Source organism: Camelus ferus, chromosome 2 (genome assembly GCF_009834535.1).
Source record: "Camelus ferus isolate YT-003-E chromosome 2, BCGSAC_Cfer_1.0, whole genome shotgun sequence".
Taxonomy (NCBI): Eukaryota; Metazoa; Chordata; class Mammalia; order Artiodactyla; family Camelidae; genus Camelus; species Camelus ferus.
The window spans coordinates 58,706,451-58,721,929 of NC_045697.1; the positions used below are offsets into that span (position 1 = coordinate 58,706,451).

General features: G+C 34.0%; 1 protein-coding gene across 11 annotated transcripts in view; it reads right to left on the reverse strand.

Annotated features, from left to right (window-relative positions):
• The window catches only part of ADGRL3 (adhesion G protein-coupled receptor L3), a 560,304-nt gene that overhangs the window by 362,907 nt on the left and 181,918 nt on the right, over positions 1–15,479 (reverse strand). The window lies entirely within an intron of this gene.

The window sequence follows — 15,479 nt, forward strand, 5'->3', positions numbered from 1 at the left end:
CTCTTAGAAGAATATATTGAAATCCTCAAAACCGTTATAGTTATGTATGTCTCAAGTTAGATTTCATTTTTTTTTTAAGGTACTGATCAATACATATCAGGGAAAATTCTTGGAAACTGTAACACGCGCATGAAACTCATCAAGCAGGCTCTTCTTTTTCTTATAAACATTTATCTCATTAGAGAAAATTTGCCTAGATCACAAGATAAAAGGGATCATTAGGGGGAAAAAAGGGCAGAAAAGTCAGGGAAGAATGGGTTCATAACACAAACTTAAAAAAATCACAGATTGCAAGTGATATAAATCTAAGATAATTTCAGTGGAAGGGATAAGTTGAGCTACTACATGTACAATAAGTAATATAATGTCGTTTGGGATAATTACATTTGGGTGAGATTTTTGTGCTTTAATTTAAGCCCATGTCTTCAATTATTGTCAATATCACACTCACTTGTCTCCACTGACTTTTCTGAAAGCTCAAAAGAGACAAAACTGGTATATATAAAAAGTTATGCTTAGGAAGTTGCAAGTGGGGTTATCTCTTTTAGATTGCTTATCTCATTAATTTACAAATCTTATTTTTAACAGGGTTTCTAGGACTGTTTTAAAAACTCTATATACTCTTACACTTACAATTTACCATCATCCTCAATTAATCTTTATGAAGTAACTGCAGTCATCACTGGCTGTATGCCTCATTATAGGTCATTGAAAAGCTTTACCTAAGAGATGCACTTCATGCTATGACTAGAATACTAACAAGCCTGAGTTCAGACTGACAACTAGAAGAAGCATAACTAAGGACTTTTAAAAAATTACTTAACCATTAGTCTCAAAAGTTTGGACTGGAAGCCCATTTTACAATGAAGATGGAGGTTGGGAGTGGGATATTATATAAAAGTTAGTATTTTTCAAGGACTAACCTACAAGGGAATTTCTATAACTAATTTCATTCCTTGAAATCGCTCAAATATATATCCTTTTAGTTAAACACGAAGGTATTTCTATTCTACAACATAAAGTGTACCCACACAACTTTAGTCTTGTTCTACATAAAATTCTTCGTCTAACTCTTAAGCACAATTGTCTCAACTTCTTGGTGACTAGTATTTCTCTCTTCAACAAATACTTAATAAGGAAGATGGTATATGCAGTAAAAAGTATTGATAAGGCACTTACGATATTCTATAAATACTATCCTACAATTTAATGAACAGTTTTATTTTTCAAAGATCTTTTACCTCTGTTTTCCCAAATGTCATTAGGTAAAATTTTACATTTAATTCTCTGGTCCTGGTCTAATTTAAGAGAAATTGGCATAAACTAGCATGAGGAAAGAATGTCTGCTTTGTTACTGCCATTGACTCAAAATTAAGATTTATTAGGTAGTTCTACTACTAGAGAAAATTATTACAGTCTTGCCTATGTCATGACTGGCTGTAGCTCATTCATCATTTACTCGCTATTTTCAAGACTGAAGTAAAACAATCCTGTAATTTAAATTGAAAGAAGCACACACAAATTATATTCCCATAACAAAAACTGGCAAGGCAAACATAACTTGTCACTGATAAGCTTAGTAACATTCCGAATTAGCCAGTCACTGTCCATCATCTAATTCTAATTCTAGAAGCTTCCCTCACCTGAAAAAAAAAAATACAAATAAGGAAACAAATTGCATGGATGTAAGAAAACATGCTTACCCTTGTATCCTTCACAACCTCATGGTGCCTGGCACATAATACTCAATGAACAACTATTAAATTAATACATAATCCAAATAAAGGTGATTAATTCTGCTTCTAGATAATTTAAACATGTGGTAAAAAGAAAAAAAAAAGTGGCAAAAGAGAATCTGGATTTGTTATCCAGTATCACACGTGCAATGAATTATCTGCATAATGTCTGAATATTTTAAGGGATGAGAGGAAAGTAAAAATTATGAGCAGTTTGTACCTCCAACTCATTAAATGTAAAACTGGAGGAAAAAAGGAAAAGAAGAAAAAGTATATGAATGGTCTTGGGGGCATATTGGGAAGAAAAATTTTTTTGCTTTAAAATAGTCTGTGACAATCTAAAAACATAGGCCAAAAATACTCCCTTCTCACATCTCTGTAATGAGATCATAAATAAACGAATTGTATGATGACAACTCTGCAAGGGCTTCCTCAGGGACTCCTGTCTTTTAGTCTGGTCCAATATCCTGAACTCTGACATTGTAGCTCTCATTGTTCATTTCCAAACTTCTCTGGAACTAGTTTCTCTCCTTTTCTCTATTCACTTTTAATCCCCAAACTACTTTTATTGTCCATTCAACCTCCATAAATATGTTTATATATTTCCTTAAAGTGATTTCTTTGTTGTCCTTTGTCAAACTTAACATCATAAGCTATATCCTGTGGTTAGAGTAAATGACAAATTCAAACAAAGGGTAACTGATTCTGTATAAAAGGAAGAAATAGGAAAAAAAAAAAAAAGACTAGTAAATTTTCCTTTCATTCCCCAACAGTTTATAAAATAGACATAATATATTGTTATGTTATTGTTTAGAAAAATAAGATGTTATTAGTTCTATCCATATCCATACCATATGTAACACTTTTAAATTGTGTTCTTTAATTAGAAAAGGTATGGATGAGAGAGCATACGCATGCATTGCCAAGCTTTTTCAAATTGCACTGCAAATTACAGAGAAATAAAATTGTTGCCTGCCAAAAATTGTTAGAACTAAATTGCCATAACTAAGAACTATGAAATTGTATCTAATTCTAATGTAGCTTAAATTTTCTTTTCTTTTAAACTGCAAATCATACATTTTCTATCTACAATTTAAATGTTCTAAATGAGTAGAATGTTATAATCCAATAATGCCTCTATATTTCTGTAATATATAAATAAAAAGACACTTATGGGGAGCATAAGATAGTTATAAAATATTAAATAACTTATAATCAAATATTTTTATCATTGAAATGTAGTAGTACTTTAAAGATAATTATTTTCTTGGTTACATTTGGCTTAGACTATAAAAATACATTTGGGTATACTTGTCACAGGCCAGCTGGCAGTAAGGCAAATAAGTAATATAAAAAAATCAGTCTTAGCTGAAAATTTCCTAGTGCATTATCTACATAGAAAATTATCTAGAAGTGGATAACCAAAAGTTCACAATAATACTTTCTATTTGTATAGTACTTTCAAACTTAACAAAATGTTTTCACATGAAATCACCTGATTTAATTCTTCAAACAACACTGTGATATGGTGCAAGTTACTGCCATATCAAAGATGAGTCAATTGAAACTCAAAAGATTGAAGGATTTGACCAGCGTCAACACAGGCAGGTGGCAGAGTCCTGTCATTTGTGTAATAGCATACACTGGTTCTCACAACATGTAAAATCAAACACAGTTTGTTGTGCTCTTGCTCTCCATTTCTGTTCTGTCACCAGATCCAAGTAGGAGTGCACTTTAGAGGAGATCAACAGCATAAATGGAATCTTCCTGAGGGAGGGCACTGTGTCTGTTACAAAAACTAACATTAATTAAGCATGCACCATGTGCCACATATTGCACTAACGTTTTGTATACAATACTAATTTAATCATCGCAAGCAACCTTATGAGGCAGATGTTCTCATTATCTTAACTTTTTTGGTTAGTAAGTGGTAGAGCTGAAATTCAAATCCAAGTTTTGATCTTATTCATGAGTGCATCTTCAGTGCCCAGCACATAAAAAGAAAGAGTTCAATTAATATTTCTTATGCCTCCATGCAATGATGAATTGAACTGTGGTATTTTCAAAGAAAGGGATTGAATGTCATACTTTTCAGGGCTATCAGCCATGAGAATAGCAGTGCAAAGCACCTCTCTAGAGAAGATAAAATAATAGAAAAAAATGGGCTCCTTATTTCTTGGCCAAGGAAACAAGATATTTCTTATCGCCAGAAACAAACCGGTGCTGAATACTTTATGTCCTATTAATTATTATTCTGAGGCAGAGAAAATTCTCTCTTCTCCATTTCACATCTACCAGGAAAATACAGAAGCGCTTCAGTAAATATAAATAAAAAGATCTATGAAGTTCATTAATTTTTTGGTATACTGCACATCAAAAATTCTGACAGACATCTGTCTTGCTCAGTAAATAAAGTGCTAATCTTTTATGTAATGAAAGACAAGAATAATCTCTGCAGCTCAGCTTCTAAGTTGTGTTTTTCAAATGATACCCATGCATCAGTGAATAAAAGTGCTGCTCAAGCACCTTGTCTTACAACGGCTTTATATAATGCGTTTCCAAAATTATCACCTCCCAATGAATTTTATCCTGGAGCGTGTAGACTGAAAATGTCAACAATTCATAAAATGCTCTCACTAGCCACATTCTAATTTAAGCACTTAAATACAGTATCTGTAGATGCTGCAGAAACTGAGACTCTTTTATTTTGTATTAACTTTCCATTCCATGGATAGATCTGGAAAACCTTTCACACTATTAATTTAGCCTTTTAAAAGAAAATGGTCCTATTAGTTGCCTCTTTTGTGAATCTATTGGTGATAGCTTCTAGTAAAAATAATAATTTTTCAAAGTTATCACTGATAACAGTTTAAGTGAACATTACATTTGGTTCATCTAAGATGTACCCTTGTCATAATGATTTGTCACCACCATGTAACAACCATGTGGCATTTAGAATTGCTAAACAAAAAACACAGGCAGAGTCCCCTCAGAGTGTACTAGAATTACATGTTTATGTATTAGATCTACTGCATGCGTCTGTCATGTGCAAAGCTCTTAGAGCTGTACATACAGAGACAAATATTAATAATCATAATACCTAACAGTTACTGAACAGGTACTATGTGAATAGTCATCCAGTGGATCATTTTTTTTTAATCCTCAAAGAAACTGGAGTTGATGGTACTATGACAAATATGTTACAAAGGAGGAACTGATCTCTGCCTCAGGGAAGCTTACAACTGGTGATTTTCATTAACTTATTTACCAACAATATGTTATTTTTAAATGCTTTCAAAGGAATGGGTATAAAAAGATTAAAAATAGACAACAGCAATGAATGGCAAAAAGAGGGGGTTTTGTTACGAGAAGCTGAAGTTAGAAACACAAGGCATAACAGTTTGACTACAATCAAGTTTCATGTGGAAAATGTCATACATTTGCTCCTGAGAAGTGTATTTTTGACTGATGCCTGTGACTAGAGTCTATGGGTCCAGCTCTGGATATTGCAAAAATAAGACATTCAAAATGAATCTAGATCTAGTTCCAAATATTTAGTCAATACCTTATAATTAATATTTCCAGGGTTCAGGGGCTGAAAGTTTTTTTTTTTTTTTAGATATTTAATTCCAGCCAATATTTTACAGATAAGAAAAATGAAAACAGAGAATTAGGATATTAGCCTCAAACTACAGTTTACTTTTTAACCCTTAACAGTATTAAAAACAAATTATTAGGTGATGCAATACTTTTTGAGTCACAATTGTATACACTGTAAGGGCAGGGATGGTTATCCTAATTTTATTGATGAGAAAACAAGAGAAGCTGAAAGAAGTCAAGTTACTTTACTTTGACTAAATACTGTTCGTTCAGTCTTCACTAGAGCTCTTAGGACCTTGTGAATTACTCTTAGAATTAAGTTTTTATTATCACGTGGTGTAAGAGAATGGGACAACAAAATCCATGGTGACATTCAGTATGGAAAGAAGAAAACATTCTGAGGAAGAGCTTAAGGAATCTGAGGAGCTACTGCATACTCGGGCACTTTGTAGAACTCTTCCAAATACCCCAACCAACTTGGACTAGATTCACTAGCCAAAGAGAGGAAAATATTTTGTATTCAGTAATAGCATGGTTAATAATATAAATATGATTTCTAGAACTATTAAAAAACAAAATTATTTACAGAATTCATTAGTTTGGAAATACACACCAAATATATCACATACATGTCAATTGAATCTCTTGAAAAGTGGATATAAGATCTTTACTCATTTAGCTTTTGGTGTTCGATAAAATTAGGATGTTAATACCAATTTATCTGAATAAATTTCAGGTCTTTATGTTCATTGCTATAATTTTCCAAGAATGTGTTTTTTATAATGTTCTTTTCTAATTTTGTATCTTACTGATCCTATATGCTAACCATATTCTTCACAGTGGTTTATTTATTTTACTTTATATACTCCACATCTATATTTATTTCTCAACTTTTACTCACTCTGTAGCCTGCTCAGAACCTCATACCTCATCCCCTAGTTAATCCAAACTCTGTCTTTAGGTTCTAACATATTCCTTCATGAATACTACTTTATTTTCTAGCCCCATATTGAAAAGTGTATAACTTTAACATAGTTATAGGGGAGAGGTTTCCATAATGTTCTAGTTTGGGAATTGACAAACTTTCTGCAAAGGGCCAGACAGTAAATAATTTTGGTTTTGTGTGCCACATACAAACCTTGTCACATAGCTATCTTCTTCCCCTTCCCTTTCGCCTTCCCCCACCCTCTTCCTCTTCCTCTCCCTCTTTCCCTTCTCCTCCTTCTCCTTCTTCTTCTTCTCTTTTTAAACAATTCTTTAAAAATGTGAAAGATATTCTTGGCTTATGGGCCAGTAAAAAAATGATGCACTGGATGTTTATCCTTTGGCCATAGTTTGCCAATATCTATTCCAGTTTATTCCACTCATACCGTCTCATTTATTATTCTCTCGGCCCTTGGTTTTTGTTGTTGTTGTTGTTGTTTTGTTTTGCTTTTTTACCTTCTATCTTTTGGAAGCACAGTTGACCCTTGAACAACGTGAGTTTGAATGATGCAGGTCCACTTACACATGGATATTTTTCAATAGTAAGTACTACAGTATTATATGGTTTGTGGTTGGTTGAATCTGTGCATACAGAGGGCCAACTATAAGTGATATTCAGATTAACCCTCAAGTTGTTCAAATGCCAACTATACTGACGGATTCTTGAAGGCAGGGGACTCTGTATCATTCACTCAGGGATTATCAAGTTTTATCTCAATGTCTTGTTATAACTGCTGGTCAATAAATGTTGGCACTGACATGCTTTTAAAATCACTGGCAAATGGCTCCAAATGTGAACTTGGTATGGCTTGTTCAATGATGTGAACAAAGGAGAAGGGGACAAATCTTACAGATGGCAAAGTACTGCTGCTAAAGAGGCACATAAAAATCTTCCTTAGGTACCACCTCTTATCTCTGTATAATGGAGTCCATTATAACTCTCACTATCTACTTATACAATCGTACACTGCAAAATATTTCTTCTACAATCAATTGCTAAGTAAGATTTTGTAATTGCTGTGGAATTTCTCCTTAAACCATATTACAACTTATTTTTAGTCCAGTTTATTTAGCTTTTAGTCTGGTTTGTTTGTTTATTTGTTTATTTACTATGTCAGTCTATTTGCCCAGTACTTTATCTGTATTATCTTATTTAAACCTCACAATAATCCTGTTGAGAATGTTGTTGCTGTTATATAGGTGAGGAGTTCTGAGGTCATAGAATTAGCAATTGGTAGAGTTGCTATCATAGTAAAGAACAAATATGACTCCATATTAGATCTGTTCCTTTGGCTTTAACCCTGTGCCCTGTTTTCTAGGCTTAGTCTTGCTAGCTCTACACTCATGTAAAGATAACAAGTTGCAGAATAGAGAGTAACATTTGTTTTGTTGGAGGTTTTGCAGGAGCACCATGAGCTGGCCCACGTGGACAGCTACAAGAACAAAGAATTCATACACCAAGAAGTTTACAACAACCAACCGCACTCCCTCTTTTTTTGTATAAAAGGAGCCTATATTCTGACTGGGGGAGGATGGTTCTCCAAGACATTAGTCTGCCATCCTCTCAGTCTGCCGGCTCTCTGAATAAAGTCGCTATTCCTTGCCCCAACACCTGGTCTCCCGATTATTTGGCCTGCCGTGTGGCAAGCAGAACAAGTTTGGACTTGGTAACACTGGTATTTGAACTTCTGAGCCTGTACTCTTAACCTCAATGCTATGCTCTCTGGCAAACAAGAAGGTGATGATGATGAAAATAAGGAGGATAACTAATATTTTTTGAGTGCTTACTAATTACTAGCTGGTCTACTGTTTAAAATAATTTACACATTTTATCCACATAATACTCACATTAGCATTATGAAGTAGACAATATTATTATTTTGATATTACAAAGAAGGAAACTAGATAAAGAAAAGCTAAATAAATATGAAGTGGAAGACCCACATCCAGTGCCAGCCCTCTGACACAAGGACACAAGTGGTAGACACTATCTTTCAAGTGCAAGCTACTATTGTGGAATAATCGCATCAACTGAGAGAGGAATAGTTCTCAGCTACCCCTATTACTTTCCAAATCTTGACAGTGCTTTATCCACTAAGTTATATTTATCAGATATAGAAAGTGATTTGATAGCCTGATTTCAACAAACAAAACTTTGCAAAGTTAGTACTAATAACTAGGAATAACTTACCTTGAAAAAAGCTTTACACTGAATTTTGCTAAAGAATCTCTTTTCAGAGTCATCTACTTACAATCTCTTTTCAGACAAGAGACTTTCTTTTTTGACACCTTTTGGGCAGTGTCACATTTTAGGCTTACAATGCCTGTACTGGTCAACTGTAAAGGCAGGAGGCAGCATGTGACTTAAGTCCATAATGTCTGACATGGTTTGGAAGAAAGGCAGGGGTAACAGAATTAAGTACACCAAAATAAAGGTGGCAAACATAAACTATTTGCTACTTTTTTTCCTACTTGAAGGAAACACACATGTTTTGTTAATTATGAATCTTAGAGTAAATGGTAGAAGTAGGGAGTCTCCTGTTTCTTCTTTAATCCTTCAGTGTCCATCATAGCCTGTCTGTGACAATTCAGTAGCAAGATTCCACTGGCCTGGCCAAACATAGTAAATTGCAGAGTGAATAGTTCCTACTTTTTCCTCATTTGCAGTTGAAGGCATTCAGAATGGAGTCTAGCTCTGCAATGCCAGACTATTTGATATAAGAACAGGAGCATATTCTTCCCTATCTCTTTTCCCTGTGAATTTATGTTCTTCCTTTGAGAGACAGTGACAGAAGGAATAAATATTCCTTAAAAGATGACTGTAAATTAGCTAGGTGAAAGCTGAGAAAGGAAATAACAAGCAGGCAGCCCTTCAAATGTATATAATGTGGAACAACATCCAAAGCTGAGATATTAAATTTAAAATTAATTTAAAACAAACAACATAAATTGTGCTTCCCTTTCCATTCTTTATAATACTCAGCCAACATCTGCTCAGTAATTCACCAAATGTATTTTTTGTTTGTTTTAGTAAAATGTATCAAATTAGAGGAAAAACAAGTTTTAGAGAATGAAACAAATGACCACATTATTCTTTGCTCTAGAGGACCACTAGCAACATGCTTTACAGTCTATTTAAACTAACTAGCCTCCAACTGTTTGTTAATCAGTTTTGCCTTAAAAGCTCTGTTAGTAGAAGGATCATAAAAATGAATTTACTGGTTAGAGCACTGAGGAAGGAACTATCAACAATATAACATTATTATGTATAATTTTCTCACTCTTTAATAAAAAAACTTAATGTAGACAAAAAAGCAGTTGATATCTAGTAAACTCACTGTAGATGGTATTCATTTAAATTTTTAATTTCATGTTTATAGGTATAACTGTAAATGCTATATATGTATTATTATTACATCTACCATGTAAGATGAAAAAAAAATACACCACTAAAGACCAAATAAATTTCAGGTAGAAACTATAGTTTCTCAGAAGCCCCCATATTATGACACACTCTATTAATCTACTAGGAAGTTAGTTGTATATATCCAAGGACCCTCTCCATTTTATTTGCCCCTGTGTCCCAGCAACTAGAACAGTGCCTGGAATATAAAAGCTAGTTGAGAATATTTTGAATTTGTTAAATCAGCATAAAGGGTCTCTATCTTTGATGCTCTTAAATAAGTGGTATAACTTTATTCATATTACCAAAGGCAAAATAAAAGGCAAAAAATTTTTAATGATATATGTATGTGGATTGCATACTTGCTATGCTGAAGTAAACATTTTTTTGCATACAATACTTAATTAAAAAACCCACTAGACAGTTTAGGTTAATATCTAATTACTTTTTAAAAACTACTATATTCTGTTACATCATGCTACAATTAAAAATAATAATCATTTAAAACAAAATAACTTGCATTTTTGGCATTTTAACACCTGACAATAAATGCATAATTTTGAAACAAGAAGCATTTATAGCAACAATAGCTAGCAGTTACTGAATGTTTACTGCTTGGAAACCCTTACTACTAACTCATTTAATTATCAAGACAACTCTTTAAGGTAAGCATATTATCACCATATTACAGATTAAGAAAAATGTAAGGAGGTGAAATTAAGTTACTTGCTTAAGGTCACAAATTTAGTAAGAAACAGAGCTAGGATTTGGTAAAAGACAACAACCTGGCTCTAAAGTTTATGCCCATCAGATGGTCTACATAGTTTCTCAAGAAGATTTTACTTGTCAGTTTATAGTGACTAATTTTTTTCTCACCCAGAACATATAGTAACACCACAGTTTGATGCCCCATTTTAAATGTCAATACATTTGAAAAATAGATTCAAATTATGTTTTAAATAAAATCTCAAGTTGTGAATGTTGGCTGATTTGCCACTTATATAAAAAACTATGTAGTCTACAGAATCTGATATCTACTTTCAAATAAATGACATATACATTTGCAGAGACAGTGTGTGGTAAGGCTTAGATTTTTAGATTTCTCAAGTGGATATTTCCTATTCACAACCAATAGCATCTTAATTCACAAATCTTCTCTTAGCATCAGTTCACTTGCGACGCATGTGGCATGGAGTCATTAGGCCATGGGTTCTATGCTCTACTGTGCCTACCAATTTTAAAAAGGAGAGATTTGTGATAGAAAATTACAACTCCTTAACAACAGAACTAATAGTCAAATGCTTACACTACAATAGAGAGAATGGGGTATAATAATCTGGCATGCAGGAGTGCTATGAGAATGGATTTTCTTTTTTTTTTTTTTTTGGAATCACAATAGGATCTTTTATTACTGTAAAACTAATGTCCTAATTTCTTGTCAAAGTTAAGTTTATGCATTTGCAGAATTCAGCAGTCTTTCATGAATCTTCTCCCTCAGCCTCGTAAACTATATATTGTCTTTTTAAGTCAGGGCCATTAAAATCTTGCAAAGTATTTGCTGCACTATACATATTATTGGTCCTGTCACTGAGCAGTGCTCTTTTTCTGTTTTATAGCTAATGTAGCATTTCTCCATGGCATCAATAGATTAAAACATTCACTACCAGAAAAAGTATGTGAAAATGGAGCAAGCTCATTTTGCTACAAGCTAACTCAATAAATCTGTGTAGTTTACTGATGTTCCCTTTCATTTAGAATCAGTACATATTTATCTTGCAAACTTCAAGAAGGCAGAAAAATAGGTTATTTTTCCTTTTTTGTCCATGGCAGCAATGCTACTTCGTTAATGTTAATAAATGGCAGTTTAATAAGACCAGGTCTATTTTTCTCATATGCACTTGGAAATATATAGAAAAAGGGTCAATGAGGGGTATATTAAGACTTCAAAAGATTCTTTCTATTGTTTCCAGCGCCATACAATTCTTCAGTATAGAAAAGAGGCAAGATAGCTTAAGTTAACTGACTGAATTTTATAACCTTAGTTTGATGTTTTTCTTAACTTTGTCACCAGAGAAGTAGCTTACTAACAATCCTAGTTTATTTACGTTAGGACAAATAAAAATCAAATTAAAGCAAATTTAGTCCAAAATTCTTAAACTGATAATTGAAGGCTAAAGAAAATGTTGGAAATAGTCAGTACTTTTCTTGACAGTACTGTAGAGAAAAAGATTTTTTACTTTGAGGACAAACTCTTTCCTTGTTCCAGTCCCTTACCTCCCACAGAAGATAGTTATGAATACAGCTTATGCAGTCAATCCCCTAGAGCCACTCTCACCAACTGGTCAAGCATGCAACAGCCAGAATAGAAGCTCACAGAGAACACAACCAGTTTTCTCCCAGTCCTATGTGGCAATCACTTTATCTTTGGTTATGGCAACACAATGGAAGAAAAATATTGATGTTTATTAAATCAGATCATGCCATAGCTGTAAGAGAGCTATACTACATCTTTCATGCATCTACCACAAGTACAAAATATGTCTTAGTAGACAAATGCCAGAATTTTTATTATGACATGTTTGATTTTCTTCTGAAAAGCTGTATGCGAAATAATGCCTTACTTTCACTCTCACATACTATTTTCTTGCACACAAACTTCCCTTTTCACACAAGAAAAAGCAAGCTGGTTGTAGGGCCACTCTCTCCCAATCCACCTCTTTCGGAATTCTCCTATATCTGTGCCCTTGCACATACCAATTATAATTTAATACTGACTTTCACAATCTCCAATACATTTATCTAAGACTGGCTGAAATCCCGCCTCTTTCATAAGTTTTCAACAACTTCTATGTGAATTACAGCTTTCAAGAGGCCTGCTTTCGAAAGATAAGACTTAGGAAGAAAGTTCTGCTGAAACTGATCATTTGGGGAGATCCGGAATAAGACATCACTCCAATTAGCATGTTAACAAGAAATTCAGTAAACCGACAATTGTTGCACACATGTAAATCCTACTTCACTAACAAGATTACAGCTACTTTCCAAGAAGGTAGATAATAGGCTAAATGTTAAAAGAGGTGGTAAGATGATTAACATTTTGTCAAATCAGATTTACAGAATGCTATGTAATATTTTTTATAACACGACTAAATAATTAAATAACGGTAGATATTTATTGATTGATGACGGCTACAAATGCTTTTAGTTACTCAAACATAATAAATTAAAACATTCATATGTGGTATAGTGTCCTAGTTTGGGATCCTGGGAAAGCGGAGCCTGAAATAACTTTGATGTAGGTATTTTATTTGGGAGGTAATCCCAGGAAAAAAAAAGTGTGAAGGAACAGAGAGAGAGAAACTAAAAAGGAAGAAAAGTCACAATATGCATTATTATTACCATTGCCACCGTTGGCAGGGAAGACCAAATGCTGCCCAGATCCTTGAGATAATCCTCTAAGAAATATAAATCTGGGGTAATGATACTGCTAACTAAAAATTGGCACTTGCCATCTGCCTCTGCTTGGATTAAATCATGAGCCGCTGCAGCCACTGACCTCCAACATTCCCTGAAAGGAGTTCAGGGTGGAGATCAGGAATGAAGCACTCTGTGCTCTGGGAACACTGGCAGAATTCAGATAGTTAGATATTTTCAGGAGATTTTGTGAGCCCAAATTCTTGCCTCTCCTCATACCTAGAAAAGCACTCAAATCATAAACAGTGACATCTGCTCCTTGTGACTAGCAGCAAGCCTCTGTCTAAATGTGTGCTCGACTGCACGCCCCCCCCTTCACTAAAATCATAGATAATAATGAGTTCCCCTCCACCTCTTTGGAGCAGTTCCTCAGGCCTATCTGAGATGCTGTCTCCTGGGTTATAGTCCTCATTTTGCCCCAAGTAAAACTTAACCCGCAACTCTCACTTCGTGTGATTTTATTTCAGTTTACAACACACAGGCCCTTCCTCCCCAGTGTTTGAGGACAATCTTCACCAGGAGAACTCCCCTGCATGCAAGTGAATGGCTGGCTGTCAGCCAAACAAGCTTCTGGCCATGGGGAAGTTCTTAAGGCAGAATGCTAAAAGACAAATGGAAGGCATCAGAGGTGAGAATGAGGTAACTGAGGAAGGCCTGAATGCCCACAAAATAGTTCACTTCAGTCTGGGTAAAATCAGAGTTGAGCTAAGGTGATGCTATATGTGCGCCAGAGGCATATGCTGAGTGAGTGTGTGTGTGTGTGTATGCATGCACATAAACAAAACAGTACCTAGACCTTAATCTTTAACTTTTATTTTCTCATAATATTAAGTTTTACATTTATTTAGCAGTCATTTAATACTGGATACAAGAAACGATATTGTTACTCTCATAATTTTTTACATAGGAGTTTTTCTCTTCTCCCTCTCTCTCTCTTTTTTTACTTCTGTAACATTACTAGCTTATTTCTGCAACATCCTTTCCAGTTACATGCAGCTGAGAGCGTAAAGTTCAGAAAAGAATTGTAGCTAGGGGTCTAAAATTTACACGTTCCACAGAACTCCTACTGCGGCACTGGAAAGGAGAAAAATGGAACTTGTTGTGGCTGATTCTGTCTATTCTCATGTCAATCCAGGAAATGGAGAAAGAGAAAGAGAAATCACTTAGCTCACATACCCTAAGTTCACAAGCAGCAAAGATCCAGCTGACAAGTAGGGCATCAGCAGAAATAATGATTCTTTTCTACTACTTTACATGATAACATTCATTTAAACTTAGTATTTGGATAGCCCTTCCTATTTTGATAGGAGAAAATGTGATTAAATAGACCTTCATTATACAAAACTATTAAAATACTTCCTATGTAAAATTCATTGTTCATTTTTGGGGTCTTATTTCTCGACCTTTCAAAACACAGCATAGAAAGTTATTTTAACAAAACATCTGTAGTTCAGGATATTTAAAAGTAGTCCCAAATTCTTGAATAGAGATTATGAAAGGATGAGCAATGCTTGCAATTTTAACTCATGTATTTTCATTTACTAACTTACATATGGAAAAGTGGACCCTTGCAACTTTTAAGATTCTGAGAGAACACAGTTTAAACCTAGAAGCAGATCAAGGTCAATCAATTTAACACAATAAATTAGCAAGCAACCTGAAATATTTAGAAGCAATTTAAAGGCAACAAAATGTATGCTTTAGTGAGCACTGGGTACACAATAAATACATGCTGATTTATCAACTTAATGAACATAATGGTGAGTTAATAAGAACTAATTTCTAGATGGAGGAAGAACATATAGAAAAAAATGAGTACACTCAATGCTCATACTAGCATAATTGGCTCCAAAATGTTTCCTCATTGGAGGAAATGAGCAAATGAAAATTTACTACTTGTATAATTAATATAAAATGACAGGATATTTATTAATGTACAAGTAGCTCCAAAATCAAGCTAGTAATACAGTAATACGCATTCACACTTACATACTAAAATAATAATATGGTCTTATCATCACATGTATATATAATCACTTTTTAATGAGCAAGGTACTTGGAAGTAGCTGCAATATGAGTGCTCATCGTTTTCCATATATCTGGGTGTTACGTAACTCAGAAACCTGGGTTTAATGGATAGACAATCTTGAAAGAATATGATAGTCATCTTTTGTCAAAAAGGGCAAGTTTAATTTTAAACCAGCAAATTTCAATGCATAAACACAGAAATAAGTGTATACAGAGAGTGCTACATCAAGAACAAAAGGAGCCAAAAATCATTT